This window comes from Syngnathoides biaculeatus, chromosome 8 (assembly GCF_019802595.1).
Source record: "Syngnathoides biaculeatus isolate LvHL_M chromosome 8, ASM1980259v1, whole genome shotgun sequence".
Taxonomy (NCBI): domain Eukaryota; kingdom Metazoa; phylum Chordata; class Actinopteri; order Syngnathiformes; family Syngnathidae; genus Syngnathoides; species Syngnathoides biaculeatus.
In genome coordinates this window covers 15,215,541-15,234,076 of record NC_084647.1, presented here as the reverse complement: position 1 = coordinate 15,234,076, position 18,536 = coordinate 15,215,541, and the positions used below count along the sequence as shown (strand labels likewise).

The following is an 18,536-nucleotide window of genomic DNA, read 5'->3' as shown; positions in this document are numbered from 1 at the left end:
TTCTTCTAGATGCCATATTCTTATGTCAAACAACCTCAAAATGAGAGTTATTAATTAATTAATTGAGTTATATTATTAGAGGCAATTTAGGCAAATGCAGATTGTGGTATCTGATTAGTCCAAGACGTGAAAAAGTGGGAGGACAGAAAACACCCGACATCTTAGTCTAGCTCATTCAGGCAAATAATGATTATAATTACACTAAGTGGTGATTCATGTAACTTAATTCCAAAATTAAACATACATATTGTTAAATGTCTACAGCCATCCATCCATTTTCTTAGCCACTTGTCCTCATAAGGGTCGCTGGGAAAGCTGGAGCCTATCCCAGCTGTCCACGGGCAGGAAGCGGGGTACACCCTGAACTGGCTCCCAGCCAATTGCAGGGCACACGGAGACAAACAGCTGCACTCAAAATCACACCTAGGGGCAATTTAGAGTGTCCAATTAATGTTGCGTGTTTTTGGGATGTGGGAAGAGAAAACCCATCCAGGCACAGGGAGAACATGCGGGGCCAGGATTGAACCCAGGACCTCAGAATTGTGAGGCCAACTCTTTCCACCTGACCCACTGTGCCACAAGTATACATGAATACTTATCTAATAATTTAATAACTGAGTACTGTTACAGTATCTGTACATGCAGCACATTTCTTACAGCTAATAAAATGGTTTAGTGGCTGCAAGATTTAGTCTGTCCAAGAAAAAAAATAGATATGCAATGAAGAGATCAGCTGTCGTAATCAAAAATGTAAGTTGAGCATCTTGCATTGAGGAATGAGCCAATATTAAATATATATTTGTTTTCCGACCCAAAATAAGATGTGAAAAACGGTGAGAGATTTTGAGAAACCGACTAACAGATATACAGTAATGTAGTGAAGCAACGTGTATATCACTGCATCAATATTTTGTTCCGTATGAATTTAGATTAATGTCCCCTTTGCTCAAACCAGCAATATGCAACAACCCAGTTGTATTGCGTTTCTGACAATTTAATCTCACACACATCAACACAACACAAACACGATAGAATAGCTAACACAAATCAACCGTTCAAGAACAGAGTAGTTGAGCCACAACGGCAAATAGTCACCAGTGTTGAACGAGTGTTCCCAAACAAGCAATTGTTCGTCCCAGCGGGTATTCCAAGTTAGCGAAAGTTCCAGCCGGTCCAAATACAAAAGGCAGCAGGCGTCTGTGTCGTTAGCGTTTGAGTGGCGTAGTTTCCCAGAGCAGCAGTAAAGTCGTAAGAAGAAGCCTCGTTGTCCGTCTTTCTTGTCCTTATATAGGTAATCCTTAAAACATTACAGACTTCCGTGTCACAAAGGACACAAAGAGTTCACCTTACACGGTCACATCATAAGGACTTAAAAGTATGAAAGGAAGCAGTGACACAAAGTCCCGCATTACAACAACTTAAAAGCATAATGGCAAAATGAAGACAACAAAGAATAAAAATACACACACACACACAATAGTCACAGCCATTATGATAGCACAAAATCACGTGTATGTAAACTTAACCAGGATTGGTAATTTAACTCTCATTCAGTTTTGTTTGTAACACTGGCATCCCAAATGCCCCTGTCCATACCCCCTGCCCCCCCCCCTTCTCAGAAGCAAATTACTGGCAGTAGTAATTTATTAATCTTTCCATACTGTGTTGTGCAGAGGGCAAAACTCGTAGTGTGGAAAACTGACTTTGATGATCTCGTTAGATCTGACCGAATCATAGAGATGTTCCAGATAATGTCTGGTGGGTGAACATGCGTGACAATATATGCTGAAAGGAGAACGGGGAATCCGACGATGCTTTCTTAGATAAGATTTCATTTTAGCAGGTTAATCCAAATGTGAAAGTGCTGCCGTATGATGCCACGGCAAGCATTCCGGTCACCACTCACCGTCAGCAGATTGACGCCGACGCAATGGAGAGATTCAACGAAAGAGAGAAATAACTGACAAGATGAATTTCCCCTAATAAAGTCGGTCTACCCTTGAACTCTCAGATGCATGGGTGTACAGCCGCACCCCCGGGGGGATTTTCCTCATTCGTTTGAAGAACACGAGACATATTGATTATCATGTCACACAGCAAGCTTACCTACACAGGATTCCACCGGCTTTCTCTTTGTCCTCGTACTTGCATGTCTATTGTGTGACGGAATGAAAGCAATGTGAATGGAAAATCTTGGTGACTTCAGGTGAGAGGTCATTTGTTTTTGTTTTTTTTTTTCTTTCCCGAGGTTTTCCATGGCAACGTAATCCAATGTGGGATGCTGGACAATCTCTTGATTTGTGCTTAGTTCAAAACAAATCATCAAACGGTGGGAAAAAACCCACCGACTCGCCTTACGCGTCTCAGACTGTAAATCAGAAAGTAGTAGATCTAAAACACTCTGATGCTAAGTATTCTCCTTACTGTCTTGCTTTATTTGGACTGCGCAGAGCATCTGTTGTATATTCTGTCGATGTTGTGTTGTTGAAAATTCATTGAGTGATTTAGGGACATAGTTCAGTAGAATTACAGTTTAAAGTGCAGCTATCAACTCACTTTCCGTCCACTGATCTCTGCGAGGTGTGCACGTGACCTCATTTGTACATCCACCTTTTCCTGTCCTCGAAACAGCAGGATGTCAGCCTCCTCAACGTGATTAAGTAATATCTGTAGTAAGCAGTTAACGCGCGCCCTGAATGTTCTCTTCAATTAAAAAAAAAACAATTTACAGGCACGGGTGTTGTTCACAGCACCTCTAATGGTATGATTAAAAGATGCATGCAATGGCAAAGAACATCGGGCATTTAAGATGGAGTTAAAAGTATATTGAGGGACTTCACACGTATAAACATGATTGAGGAAAAATGATTTTTCATTATTTCACTTTGTGTATTAGATTGTCAGCCCTTATCTTTGCTTACTTTATCCTGTGAGATGAAACAATTTCATTTGATTCCACACTGAACAAAGTTATTCAGGCTAGACTTTAGTACCAAAATCTGATTTTAACCGTCCTTTTTTTACTTTTATTTTGCCATGCTGTGTCTTTTAAGGGGAATAACCATGTCTGTGGCACAAGGGAGTTTGTTGTGGACGGTCATGGCAAAATCCTGCAAATACAGGTGGCTGTCATAGCCACACTACACAACACTAACCTGGATACTGCAGGTTCCAATTACTAGACTAATGTGTTAATCATCCACCCATCCATTATTTGTGCCGCTTATCTTCATAAGGGTCGCGGGAGTGCTGGAGCCTATCCCAGCTATCTATGGGTAGGAGGCGGGGTACACCCTGAACTGGTTGCCAGCCAATTGCAGGGCACATATAAACAAACAACCAGTCACACTCACAATCACACCTAAGGCAATTTCGAGTGGCCCATTGCTGTTGCAAGTTTTTGGGATGTGGGAGGAAAACAGAGTGCCACGCAGGCACGGGGAGAACATGCAACTGCCACACAGGCAGCACTGGGATTTGAACCCGAGTCCTCAGTACTTTGAGGCCAATGCGCTAACCAGTTGCTCCAGCGTTTCCAATGAATGCATGTTTTGGGCCGTGGGAGGAAACTCTCATCCTGCAAAACCACACAACCTCCTGTGGTTTTGTTTTCTGCAGCATGATTAGCACAGTGGATGGTGGAGTGACTGGTTAGGGGTTAGCCTCACAGTTCTGAGGAACAGGGTTCAAATCCCCGCTCCACCTGTGTGGAGTTTGCATGTTCTCCCCATGCCTCGGTGGGTTTTGTCCGGTCACGCCGGTTTCCTCCCACGTCCCCAAAACATACATTCATTGGAGACTCTAAATTCCCTGTAGGTGTGTTTGTGAGTGTGAATGGTTGTTTGTTTCTATTTATCCTGCGATTGGTTGGCAACCAGTTCAGGGTGTACCCCTGCTTCATGCCCGAAGATAGCAGGAATTGGGTCGAGTGCTCCCGTGACTCTTGTGAGGATAAGTGGCTTAGAAAATGCATGGATGGATGGATGACTTCATTTGAATGAACTCCAATTTTATGATGGTCAATGAACTGAGGACAGATCATATTTCCATAATGATAAACATTGACGGAGGCAGGAAGTCCAGATTTCTGAGATAGAAATAGACAGATTCTGGGTGCAAATCTCACTTGATGCCTTGCTATCTGGAGTTTGCTTGTTCTTATCGTGCTTGCGCTTACTCTCAGGTTACTCCGATTTCATTCCACATTCTATAGACACTGCAGGATGAGATTAAGAATTCAAACCGTTCACAAGTTTTACAAGTTGTTTGTCCAAATATGCCCCTCAAATGACGGCTGGCCAGTCTGCACTGTACCGCGGGATAAGGATAAAATCACATTTAAAACTACACCATGGTTAGAGAATCCTTTCACGAGAAATAGAGTAGATTCAGTTCATGTTCTTGTTTTCGATTTTAATTCATTATTTTTAGACCCCCATTCACAAAGTTATTTGAAAGGTCTCTGTAATGTACACAAACACATTTCCCACGCATTAGACCAAAATATATCAGGCAATATTACTCATCGCATAATACTCAAAAGTTTCTGTGTATGTGTTTCAACTCATGTTCAAGACAGAGATTCCTGGGAAATCAACATTTCGACATATTTGGCAAATAAAGATGATTTTGATATACAAAGAGAAAAGGGTTTTTTTATTTTTTTTTTTTTTTGTTTTGCAAGTTTGGCATCAAACAATCATGTAAACAAACCATAGTCAGCTATTTATACAAAAAACGTTAGCTAGCCTGTTTTCCATATTCGGGCATGTTACATTCTGCAAAGAGCAAAGTGAGTTTTGAGGTAATGTGCCCCACTCTGAGTTTACTGAGTTTGCTCTCTGTGCCAAAATGTCTTGTTTTGATTCTGGAAGTTGTAAAACCGCTGGGAACACCATAATACTTCTGTGTGCTTGCTCAGTGTTTCTGGACACTGAGTACATGTAAGATGTTCTTTTACAGTGGACGATAAACTATGAGGCCCGACAACTGAGCAGAGCAAAAATCCTAGTTTAATCCCGAGGATTAATATTATTTAGTTTAAAGCATCAATTTACGTAAAATCTTTGTTGTACTCAGTCCAAATCTTAAAACTTTAAGGACAAAAAGACTCCTGGATGAAGTTGTAATTTGGGCTTTATGCTCATATTTGTCATGGTGCCTGGTTAGTGTCGCTATAATTGTGTCATCCTGTTCAAATCCAAATGTCGTCAAAGATTCCGATTGACCTGTTGACTAATAAAAAAAAACATACTTTTGAGGGTCAGTGGCCCTGACATGAAAGTAGATCTTGCTGTATTACTTCTTTTATATATCCAAACAAAAGCAATGCATTGCAAAGCAGACAGAGTTCATTTTCTATGGTTGACATATCATGTGAAAGTGATTCACACTAAAACCTAAAACAGGACAATAGTAGTCAAATTCTGTCCTCAGTGGTACAATCCATTGTTTTGAAAAGTCTGTATCTAATTCTTTGAATTAGCAGATAAGTATGTGATTTTACCTTTTTAAAAGAATTTGTTATATATTTTTGTCTGGAAGGCTAACTATCGAAGGTCGGATCAATTCAATAGACCTTTCCGACCTGTCAGTCACTCCTGTAATAATAGCCAATCAGATAGCCGCATTGTCTTAACCCCTGGCTTGACACGCCCCTCTCGCCGTATTGTCCCACAAGCAATGCTGGTTGTCAGTAGCGTGCGGTTGGAAAAATTGTTATGAAGAAAATGGTCCTCAGATGCACTTGGGGAACGTGCAATTCTGACGAAAGATATCCAGCGAGGTTACAAGGGGCCCGCTTGATTCATTTTCCAAAGCCTAAAACACAGTTGACGAAGTGTCTTCGATGGATTAAGGCGCATTGAAGACTGCACATACAACAAAATTTGGACAATGGCAACAAACACAAGGCTGTATGTTCAAATGTAAGTGAGGGAGAAGTATCTTTTCTGAGTTTGATTGAATTATTATCAATGCTTTATACATTGCAGTAGAACAACTTTCACTTTGTTCATGTAACACGTCACCTGCTGAATGAAGTGTGCAATGTTTTATGCCGAAGAGTCGGGTTAGTGATATGTAAATTCGTGATGTCATGCAAGAGAAATGTCTAATTGTATCACATCGGACTTTTAAGAGAGAGCACCGAGTTCCATTACGAGCCAAGTCAAATGAATATACACACTCACTGATAAAGACTACTATGATCTATTACTCGTGATCTTACCAAGTAAAAAGTACTTACCCTGCTTTACATGCACAGCACGATTCCACTATTTTATCCTGTTGTATTTCAATATAAAGTTTGTGAAGCGTCAAACATTTTTGCATCGATTGCCAACGTTTTGCTGTAACTCTGACATTGCGTCCTGCTCCGTCCAAAATCTTAATTCCGTGTACATATCCTTGTGTGAAATAGTTGAGACCTCTGTAGAACTCGCTTGGACAAGTCTGGCACATTTGGCAAAAAATATACCCCAATATTATCTGGAATATGCGATAATCGACTTCAAACCTGTTCTGTTCAATTGCCATTTTGTAAGCTTGTGGGACATGGCTAAGGGGGCGGATCTTAAGATCGCCATCGGAAAGGTCCATTGGATCAGAGGAATATCAACTGATACTTCGATATCATGAATGAATTGTTACACCGCTAGTTCATCAGAATCAGACAGTTACACTTACTCATATGAAAGATGTGCTTCATACATATGTGTCAAAGCACAACTTCTATTTCTACTGTGCATTACTCACCATATTCAACAGTCCTAGTGAACTTAATGAAATTCAATGCACTATTTGACAAGGCATCCCAGCAACTATTCACATCCATACATCCACTTAGGTGGGTTGTCAGTCTGTTGTCCATTGTTATTTCTGTTCTTTTTCTGTTCATCACTCTCTTTTTGACATTGTTACCGCCCTGCAACAAAGCAGAAAGAGCACACATAATCCACACAATCTACTGGCAAAGTGCTGCAGCTCAAATTGCCATTTACTCTCCTCGTCCCTGGAGATTGGATTCTTAGCCTCGTGTTCAAGAGTGCAAGAGCGGTAAAGAGTGCTTTGAATATAAAAGCAATGCCTGGTTCATGTATAGTAAGTTAACTCAGTTGAAAGCAAACAAGGAACCAACCAACAGTGATAAGAGGACAAACTGACAAAGTTTTCTCCACATGGAGAAATATATCACGCCGTTGGTATAATAAATATTCCAGGCCAGTTGTAACTTTGCTTTCCAGGCATGTTTGGGAGTGTTACAATAGCCCAAGCCAGAGTTTGAACGATTCACACTTTTTCAGCATGCTACCAAAAGTGAAATTACGTTTTATAATGATGAAGTAGTAAATTGTAGTGTTAAACTCACCTGACTTTGTTGTGGGCAGCCTGGGTTCAGTTCCCACTCAGTGATTGTGTGAATTGCAGTCCTTGTCGTGCATGTGCCCTGGTGACCAGTTGAAGGTGGAGTCTGCCTTTTGGCCGAAGTCAGCTGGGATAGGGTCCAGAGCCCCTCTACTCAAACTAGGATAAGCTGTATTGAAAATGTATAGATGGACCTTATTATCTTGAGTATGACTATTCTTGTAATATCAATCCGTCTAGCCATCCATCCATTTTCAACACTAATTCTGGTTAGGGTCGCAGGGCGCTGTTGCCTAACTAAACAGACTGGCGAAAGGCGGACTACACCCTGAACTGGCTACCAGTCAGTCGCAGGGCCCCACCAACCATGAAAATGCCTTAGGATATATATATATTTTTTATAACTCTGTATAAAAATATTTCAATCAGAACACTGTGCTTGTGAAGAAATGCATGCGTGGAGTTCCTCAATAAAAATGAGGGTGAGACTACTGTAGAGATTATTTAAATCAATTAGTTCCACCTGTGACAAATTCATATCCTGCCCACTCCCTACACGCACGAGATTGAGTTTGAGTTTAAAAAGTAAGAAATTGGTAATGCAATTGTCAAAGTCAAAGGTAGAGGCATTCAAAATTTTGAAATGAATACGAAAGGGTGACGACACGAAGGTGATGCCATAGTGTGTCTAAAGGTGGCTTGTGTTTGGTTTGGTCAGGGAGTGTTGAAGGTTGACTCTCATCAACAAGCCAAAATCTGGGGCCAAGATAGCTCAAGGTGTGGTTGCAATTGAGTTATGTATCACCACCGAACTCCAGGATAAAAGGAGAAAGTTGCAGACCTTCGTGAAATCCTAAATTTCTGCCTACCACAGCACAAAAGGGACCTGCAGAAATGATTGTACTTTTATGAGGTATGTGTGGTTGTAATTGGGGTTAAACAGTTTACAGTGTCGTCATATGGATTTTTGGTCTTTTCACTATTGTATATTGTCAAACTATGGGCTGCATCACAAAGTGCTTCCCTTTTTATTTATTGTCCGAGCGATGCACAATACAAATTCTCATGTCCGAAGCAGTGTTGGACATCAGTCAGTTGATTAGACGTGGCCATTCTACTCATTTTACAAAGTGACAACACAAATCTGTCACTTTTTCTTTTTCCCAGTGGCAAAATGAAGGACAGGTCAGTAAAAACAAAAGTCATATTTTATTGGCTGTATTGTTGAGCCATTATTCAAGTGTTTGCAACAAGGGTCGCTAGTCAGCGACGTTGACCCTGATATATGGTCCTCCATACAATCTTCTTCTTTTCCTTTCGCCTTGTCCCGTAGCGCAACTTTTTCCATGTGAGCCTATCGTCTGCATCTTCCTCTCTAACCCAAAATGCCCTCATGTCTTACCTCACAACATTCATCAAGCTTCTCTTTGGTCTTCCTCTCATTCTTTTGACTGGCAGCTCCATCCTCAGCACCCTTCTACCAACATACTCACTCTCTCGCCTCTGAACATGTCCAAACCATCGAAGTCTGCTCTCTCTAACCTTGTCTCCAAAAGATCCAACTTTGCATGTCCCTCTAATGAGCTCATTTGTAGTCCTATCCAACCTGGTCACTCTGAGCGAGAACCTCAATATCTTAATTTCTGATACCTCCAGTTCTGCTTCCTGTTGTCTAACCCTAATCCTAGTCCCAGTTTCCTCACCTAACCTTCATTGCCAGTGTCTCTAATCCATACATCATGACTGGCCTCACCACTGTTTTATAAACTTTGCCCTTCATCGTAGCAGAGACTCTTCTGTCACATAACACAACAAAACCTTCCGCCTGTTGTTCCAACCTGCTTGGATCCATTTCTTCACTTCCTACGACACTCACCATTGCTCTGGATTGTTGACCCCAAGTATTGTGCTGATATGTGTTTATCTATCTGTGTTTGATTTAACTGTAAGTCTCACATTGTGATATTTGATATTTAATATCTTGCTGCTTCATGTGAGGAATGCCATGCTTCAAATGATGAATTCTTTGAAAACAACCATTTAAGTTTTCATACATCTTCTCATCCAATAAGGGGTTGCAGAGGTGTGGACTTGAGTCAGACTGGAGTTGTGAATTTAATGACTTTAAACTTGACTTGACAGTATTTTAAAAGACTTGCAGCTTGACTTGGACTCCAACAGCGATGACTTGCAACTTGGACCCTTTGACTTCAAAAGACTTGTTACTTTAACCTAAGCACTGAAAGACCAACTCTTTGTAGCTTTCTCTTTCTATAGCTGTGTGAAAATATATATTTTTTTCCCCACAGAAAAATCAGATGACTGACAACATAATCCCGAAGGTCATCATCACTATTTACTGGGTCACGTTAATGGGTAAAATGCAGAGAACAAATTTTGTGTGCAAGAATGCATTTTCATGACAACAGAGATGATGATTCCTCTTCTTCTGCATGGGTGAACAGTTTTGCTGGAACAGAGGAGGTCCTGTTCCTAAAAATGGCCCAGAATAACTAAACTGAAATCTGATTGATTAATCGGGTTATTAGTAGGTGTGTATCGCTAGTAAATACATTACTGTAGTGTAGATGTTTGGCTGTTCTTTGCAAAGCTCAAAACCAACTGGAATTGTTTGTTGTGCTGCTGGTATGTTTTCAGTTAAGATATTTTTATCCTTGCAGATCTGTCCAAAACTGTCCAGAGCCCCAAAGCTACTTTTGCTTCATAGAGGTTATATAGTTGACCCAATTCCTCCTGGTTACAGGTTCATTGCCCTTTTTCGAGAACTGGGATGCAAGGGGAAAAAATGCAACATTGGGCCTAATAAAGACTCCAAAAACAGACACTCTTTGTTAAACTTGAGGACAGAATATCCATCAACTTTGGTTGATTGCAGGCTAAAGACAGACCAACAACCGTTTCCAGTCACACTTATGGCAAATTTTGTCTTTACTGACCCTGAAATGCAAGTTTTTGAAACTGGGAGGAAGCAAGAGTACGCAACGCAGGTCTGCGCATATATTTGGAATATATATTCAACATCGAATATCGGAACTACACCTAGAGAACTGTATTAAGGGTGTACTTGAAGTTCAATGTTTTGAAGCCTCAAGGCTTGTTCTGCTGTGTCATTTGCCTTGCGTTTTGGAGCTCTGGGGAATGATTGTGAAAGTTGTGAAAAATGAAAGAAAAGGTTCCAAAAAAAAAGAGTTCATCATTTCTCCAGAGGTGTCTCTCTCATGAGGTGACAACTTTTTCAATTTCCTTCTACAGTCCTTTTATTGCTCCGTATCCTCTCAGCTGTCTTGCTTTGACAAAATCTTTTCTGGAATCATCTTTAATTTGATGGCAATATCGCTTCAAAATTTTCAAACTATTAGTTTGTTTGTTCTCTTGCCGGTCCATGTGCGACTATTTGATGTTTTCCAGTTTTGACCGTGATACTTATCCCATAATTGTCATCTTTCTCGTAACGCTCTTGTCTTAATCTTGTCTATCTTATTCATCAGATATGCTTTAAACTTTTGAGCCATCCAGAACTCGCAAGTCTTCAGTTAGAGATTTTATTTTTTTTTTTACCAGTCCCCAAAGTGAGTCAAAAAGTCACAGCGAAGCATCATCATGTAATGTTGCTCCAACCTGTGGAATACCTTTCCAGAAGACCTCAAAACCGCTACTAGTGTGTTCATTCTTAAGGCATTTTATTTTATTGCACAGACTTTGAAACTCTTGTTCTTCTTTAACTTTTGGCTTGTCCCGTTGGGGGGGTCACCACAGCATGTCATCTTTTTCCATTTCTAATCCTATCCAACCTGTTTACTCCGAGCGCAAATCTTAACATCTTCATTTCTGCCACCTCCAGTTCTGCTTCCTGTCGTTTCTTCAGTGCCACCATCTCTAATCTGTACATCATGGCCAGCCTCACCACTGTTTTATAAACTTTGCCCTTCGTCCTAGCTGAGACTCGTCTGTCACATAGAACACCAGACACCTTCCGCCAACTGTTCAATCCCGCTTGTACCCATTTCTTCACTTCCTTACCACACTCCATTGCTCTGTATCCTTGACCCCAAGTATTTGAAGTTGTCCATCCTCGCTATCTCTTCTCCCTGGAGCTTCACTCTTCCCCCTCCGCCCCTCTCATTCACGTACATATATTCTGTTTTACTTCTGCTATTCTTCATTCCTCTCCTTTCCAGGCCTTTCCTTTGAAACTCTTATTCATAGTTTTATTATTCCACTTCTTCTCTATAACATATGTTCAGTCTTTTGCTTGTCCTTTGGAGTGAGGGATTATCTTATTTTCTCATTATTGCTTACATGTTAACTTTATTTTACTGTTTTATTGCCATCTCCTCTTTTTATGATTATTCACTACATTTTTTTTTTTTTTTACATTTTTAGCTGATTTCATTTATCTATTTTAATCCAGCATCTAGTGTTCCCTCAGCAAATTACTGATGGAAAGATCGCGCTTCACTTACCTTTCTTTTACATTTGATATTCTATACGTTATGTATGAAGATAAGTCCTTGCTTTTATTGTGTAAAACACTTGGTGTTACATTTTAAAGTACGACAGGTCTCTTTTTTTTCCGTGGTAATTTAGACAGAATAACCTGTTGTGATGAGAACCTATACTGCCTGCGCTCAAACACAAGTGCACATCTCTCCGGGAAGAGAGCAGTCAGTGGAAATGAGGTCTTTGAACTGTCGTGCTGTGGGTATTTTTGTTGAGACAGTTTGAGGCTGCAACAACAGAAAGCAGATGGTAGGCCAGAGTCATCGACATGACCATGCACGCGTGTGTGTGAGTGTGAGTGTGTGTGTGTGTGTGTGTGAGCATGTTCCACATGGGCAGTTGTCGAGGGCACCGTCGCTGATAAAAACGCACGCGGTGAGATTGCCAGAAGATAAACAAAGCTTGGACACATGCAGGGTGGCGACACAGTGGATATTATTTATAAACAGGTCGCACCTTGTGGTGAAGATAGCTGTACCCACTGTAAAAAAGTGCCTGAAGCATTTATTATCATAATGACCACTATTATAAAAATGGGAGAGAACTGTGCAATTCAATTCAACCCATGCAGTCTCATGCAAATATTGCATAGTGATATCAAAGGAGGTCAATCGGAAGGAGAACTGATTTATAAAACTTTGCCTGATTTTACAGATTATATGCAGAAACACATTAAAGGAATACTCCACTAAACAATGAGCCTTAATCCGATAGGTCATGTCATATATACTGTACCTTGAAAATTTGAGGTCAATCCGATAACGTTGAATGGTGTTTTGAGAATTTTTTTTTTTATCGGCAACTACGAATTTTTATGGGAGCTGCCATTTTGGTGAGTCACATGACTTAAAAAACAGGAAGCGATGTATCCTTTGCTCAAACAAAGGAATACACAAGCACGGCCAGCGCTGATTTCTCGATTTATCCTCATCTGATGAGGAAATAGCAGTATCGGTTGATCGGGAAGATGGAGGAATACGTCCATACACAATTGAGCTGTAAATAATGGTGAATGGATCTTCGGACGGGAATGACGCAGAATCTGACAAGCGAACTAAACATGGGCACAGAATGGTCGAACGCCGATCGTGTCGGAACAATAATCATGGAAACTTTTGACAAACGTTGCTCAAAGAAAAAAATGTGAGTACCCAAGTCTTCAACAAGAATCGACAGCCTTCGTAGAGACGGAGGGTTCTGCTGTTTGTTTAAATTCAAAGATGGGGAGTATGCCAAAGCATTTTTTACTTTATGCGAAGTTGGCAAAATGTTGATTGCCAATCAACGTTTTGCCAACTTCGCATAAAGACAAGATAATCAAACGAATAAAAGACACCTTTGTCGGGAAGAACTGTTCACCATCGTACCATCTTGATGGCAAATCAAATTATGAATGAATGAATTACGTTCACAATGAACTGATGGAAGTCTCAACGCCTGCATGATGTTTGAAAGCACAAGAAGTCGCATTAAGGGTAAGAAGTACTTTTGTCATCATTGGTTAGCAACATCATAATGTTATTTCAAATAATTAATAATTAATTAATAAGACGTATTTTACTCTAAAAGTGATGTTCTTAAATGAACAAATATACCTGTGCATATGTCGTACGGCTCAGGGCGACCACACTTCGCTCCCCACCGGGTCCTGAAATGTTTCTTTTTCTTACATGGCACTTATATGCCACCGAGCCTATCTCGGATTTCTACCCGAATTATGGCAAAATTTTGCGATTCAGTAGGGCATTTTCACGTGTGTGGTGGTGGTGGTGCTGGTACTACATGTGATTAGACTACAAATCGGCCATGATTTCTTTGTTTACGCACAGAATACGTCACATCCACGCAAGTAGGTCATGTGACTCACCAAAATGGCGGCGCCCATGAAAATTCCGAAATGTCGATTTAAAAAAAAAAAAAAAAAAAAAAATCTTTGCAAAACACCATTAAATGATATCGGATTAACCTCAAATTTTCAAGGTGCAGTACATATGACATGACCTATCAGATTTAAGGCTTTTCATTGTTCAGTGGAGTATTCCTTTAACAAAATGTAATCTTTATTTTTGTGCAATTTCAGCTCACTGAAACTAAAACCCCCTCACACACAAGTCAAAAGTTGTTTTTATTTCCATTCACTCTGTCACAATTGTAAACATATTTAGCACATTTGTTGTCACACAAATGCTACTGAGAGCGATTGAAGGTTGCTGGGAAAAGAATTGGATCTAAATGGAAAACAGGCAGGAAAATAAAATAATGTTATTGTCACGGTGGGGTTTGAGAACTCGAGGAAGAAAAGACAAAAAAAGGACCCAAGTGCAGGGAAACAGGGAGGCAAAGAAGGAGCGCACAAGTCTCAAAATGATATTTAATTTTCACGAAAAGAGAACTAAACAAAGTAACACGAAAATAAACCTCCAATTGCAAACTTCTTCTTCTTCTTTTCCTTTCGGCTTGTCCCGTTAGGGGTCGCCACAGCGTGTCATCTTTTGCCATCTTAGCCTATCTCCTGCATCTTCCTCTCTAACCCCAACTGCCCTCATGTCTTCCCTCACCACATCCATAAACCTTCTCTTTGGTCTTCCTCTCGCTCTTTTGCCTGGGAGCGCCATCCTCAGCATCCTTCTACCAATATACTCACTCTCTCGCCTCTGAACATGTCCAAACCATCGAAGTCTGCTCTCTCGAATCTTGTCTCCAAAACATCCAACTTTGGCTGTCCCTCTAATGAGCTCATTTCTAATCCTATCCAACCTGCTCACTCCGAGCGAGAACCTCAACATCTTCATTTCTGCCACCTCCAGTTCTGCTTCCTGTTGCTTCTTCAGTGCCACCGTCTCCAATCCGTACATCATGGCCGGCCTCACCACTGTTTTGTAAACTTTGCCCTTCATCCTAGCAGACACTCTTCTGTCACATAACACACCAGACACCTTTCGCCAGCTGTTCCAACCTGCTTGACCCGTTTCTTCACTTCTTGACCACACTCTCCATTGCTCTGTATTGTTGACCCCAAGTATTTGAAGTCGTCCACCCTCGCTATCTCTTCTCCCTGTAGCCTCACTCTTCCCCCTCCACTTTTCTCATTCACGCACATATATTCTGTTTTACTTCGGCTAATCTTCATTCCTCTCCTTTCCAGTGCATGTCTCCATCTTTCCAATTGTTCCTCTGCATGCTCCCTGCTTTCACTGCATATGACAATATCATCTGCGAACATCATGGTCCAAGGGGATTCCAGTCTAACCTCATCTGTCAGCCTATCCATTACCACTGCAAACAGGAAGGGGCTCAGAGCTGATCCCTGATGCAGTCCCACCTCCACCTTAAATTCCTCTGTCACACCTAAGGCACACCTCACCATTGTTCTGCTGCCATCATACATGTCCTGTACTATTTTAACATACTTCTCTGCCACACCAGACTTACGCATGCAGTACCACAGTTCCTCTCTTGGTACTCTGTCATAGGCTTTCTCTAGATCCACAAAGACACAATGTAGCTCCTTCTGACCTTCTCTGTACTTTTCCACGAGCATCCTCAAGGCAAATAATGCATCTGTGGTACTCTTTCTAGGCATGAAACCATACTGTTGCTCGCAGATACTTACTTCTGACCTGAGTCTAGCCTCCACTACTCTTTCCCATAACTTCATTGTGTGGCTCATCAACTTTATTCCTCTATAGTTCCCACAGCTCTGAACATCCCCTTTGTTCTTAAAAATGGGAACTAGAACACTTTTCCTCCATTCTTCAGGCATCTTTTCGCCCGCTAGTATTCTGTTGAATAAGTTGGTCAAAAACTCCACAGCCATCTCTCCAAATTGCTTCCATACCTCTACCGGTATGTCATCAGGACCAACTGCCTTTCCATTTTTCATCCTTTGTAGTGCCTTTCTGACTTCCCCCTTAGTAATCATTTCCACTTCCTGGTCCTTCACTCTTGCCTCTTCAACTCTTCCTTCTCTCTCATTTTCTTCATTCATCAACTTCTCAAAGTATTCTTTCCATCTATTTAGTACACTACCGGCACCAGTCAACACATTTCCATCTCTATCCTTAATCACCCTTACCTGCTGCACATCCTTCCCATCTCTATCCCTCTGTCTGGCCAACCTGTAGAGATCCTTTTCTCCTTCTTTCGTGTCCAACCTGGTGTACATGTCTTCATATGCCTCTTGTTTAGCCTTTGCCACCTCTACCTTTGCCCTACGTCGCATCTCGCTGTACTCCTTTCGCCTCTCCTCAGTCCTCTCAGTATCCCACTTCTTCTTCGCTAATCTCTTTCCTTGTATGACTCCCTGTATTTTGGGGTTCCACCACCAAGTCTCCTTCTCCCCTTTCCTACCAGATGACACACCAAGTACTCTCCTGCCTGTCTCTCTGATCACCTTGGCTGTCGTCGTCCAGTCTTCCGGGAGCTTCGGTTGTCCATCGAGAGCCTGTCTCACCTCTTTCCGGAAGGCCGCACAACATTCTTCCTTTCTCAGCTTCCACCACATGGTTCTCTGCTCTACCTTTGTCTTCTTAATCTTCCTACCCACCACCAGAATCATCCTACATACTACCATCCTATGCTGTCGAGCTACACTCTCCCCTACCACTACTTTACAGTCAGTAACCTCCTTCAGATTACATCGTCTGCACAAAATATAATCTACCTGCGTGGTTCTACCTCCGCTCTTGTAGGTCACTATATGCTCCTCCCTCTTCTGGAAATAAGTGTTCACTACAGCCATCTCCATCCTTTTTGCAAAGTCCACCACCATCTGCCCTTCAAAGTTCCTTTCATGGATGCCGTACTTACCCATCACTTCTTCATCGCCCCTGTTTCCTTTACCAATATGTCCATTACAATCTGCACCAATCACAACTCTCTCGCTGTCTGGGATGCTCAGAACTACTTCATCTAGTTCCTTCCAGAATTTCTCTTTCAACTCTAGGTCACATCCTACCTGTGGTGCATAGCCGCTAACCACATTGTACATAACACCCTCAATTTCAAATTTTTGTCTCATCACTCGATCTGATACTCTTTTCACCTCCAAGACATTCTTAGCCAGCTCTTCCTTTAAAATAACCCCTACTCCATTTCTCTTCCCATCTACTCCGTGGTAGAATAATTTAAACCCTGCTCCCAAACTTCTAGCCTTACTACCTTTCCACCTGCTCTCTTGGATGCACAGAATATCAACCTTTCTCCTAATCATCATGTCAACCAACTCCTGTGCTTTTCCTGTCATAGTCCCAACATTCAAAGTCCCTACACTCAGTTGTAGGCTCTGTGCATTCCTCTTTTTCTTCTGACGCTGGATCCGGTTTCCTCCTCTTCTTTGTCTTCGACCCACAGTAGCTGAATTTCCACCGACGCCCTGCAGGTTAGCAGTGCCGGGGGCGGGCGTTGTTAACCCGGGCCACGACCGATCCGGTATGGGATTCTTTAGATGAACGCTCATATTTGTTTGGCACAGTTTTTACGCCGGATGCCCTTCCTGACGCAACCCTCTGCATTTATCCGGGCTTGGGACCGGCCTACAGATTGCACTGGTTTGTGCCCCCATAGGGCTGCAAACCTCCAATTGCAAACAACATGTTTTATAAGTGACATGACACAGACTCAAACAATGGGCCAACAAGAACTGAATGACACTAGGGAGCTAAATACATACACAGCGATGATACAAAGAGGAACACCTGGACAGGACACGGGTGAATGGAGGGAGCTGATTGGTCAACACAAGGGAGGAGGTTCACGAGAACAGGTGGACACAAATGATAAACAAAGAAGAAAACGGAACCCAGGGAAACATGTAAGTCTAAATAAAACAAAACTTAGACCTTGACTCCTATGGTTGAATCTAAATACATTTTTAATGCAAAATGTTCTTTAGAGTGTCTGACTGGGCAAATGCAGGCATGACACAAAACAAAACCGGCAAATAAATCACCAGAAAAATGCTTCAATTACAGAAAAAAGAACAGCAAAAGTAAAATGCTGCAGGGTGACAAATTCTGCAATCACAAAAAAAACAATTATAAAAGAAAAATGCTTCAAAATGGATGAAAAGTGAAAATGCTGCAGACACAACAAAAACAGACAAATCCAAGCAAGAAACACAAAGCTGCAAGTTCACGCGACACAACAGAAGTCCGCTGGACCAATAGAGATGGGTCGGTCCTGAAAGGCCAGACGCACCACAGGTATCTATAGAATTTCAAGGTCAGGCCATACAAAGGAGGGTTATACCACTTATACAGCAATGTTTTCTTATGTTCTTGAAAGTCATGTTTGCCATTTCTTGTGGCTGTCAGTCGTCATATACATTCTTTGCTTTCAGCAATTAACTGAATTGATCGCAACAAGCACATGTTTACAGTGCAGGGTTGAAGTAATCTATCCATTCATCCATTTTCTGAGGCGCGAAGGTGGCAGAAGTGCTGGAGGTAGAGAACACCTTCCACTGGTTGCCTACCAATCGCAGGCCAAATGGAAACAGACAACAGTTGCACGCACAATCACATGTAGGGGCAATTTAGAGTGTTCAATTAATGTTCCATGTTTTTGGGATGTGGGAGGAAGGCTGAGTGCCCGGAGAAAACCTACGCAGTCATGGGGAGAACATGCAAACCCCACACAGATGGGGCCCG

At 41.6% G+C, this 18,536-nt stretch overlaps 1 protein-coding gene and 1 long non-coding RNA gene across 5 annotated transcripts in view; one reads left to right on the top strand and one right to left on the bottom strand.

The window, feature by feature from the left end:
• slitrk3a (SLIT and NTRK-like family, member 3a) overlaps positions 1-18,536 on the top strand; it is a 43,933-nt gene that overhangs the window by 9,402 nt on the left and 15,995 nt on the right. Inside the window, exon 1 of one of the 4 annotated variants that reach the window (XM_061827120.1) lies at positions 12,851-13,029. The exons of 2 other annotated variants lie outside the window; for them this stretch is intronic. The gene's annotated coding sequence lies outside the window, so the exon portion shown is untranslated. Of the gene's footprint in view, positions 1-12,850; positions 13,362-18,536 lie in introns of those variants that run through there. One more of the 4 variants, XM_061827117.1, reaches the window with a different exon arrangement.
• Positions 6,758-12,752, bottom strand: LOC133504650 (uncharacterized). Its single transcript, XR_009796043.1, has 3 exons — positions 12,622-12,752; positions 7,370-7,534; positions 6,758-6,925 (listed from the first exon to the last, which is right to left on the bottom strand). It is a non-coding gene; the product is annotated as an uncharacterized LOC133504650 (long non-coding RNA).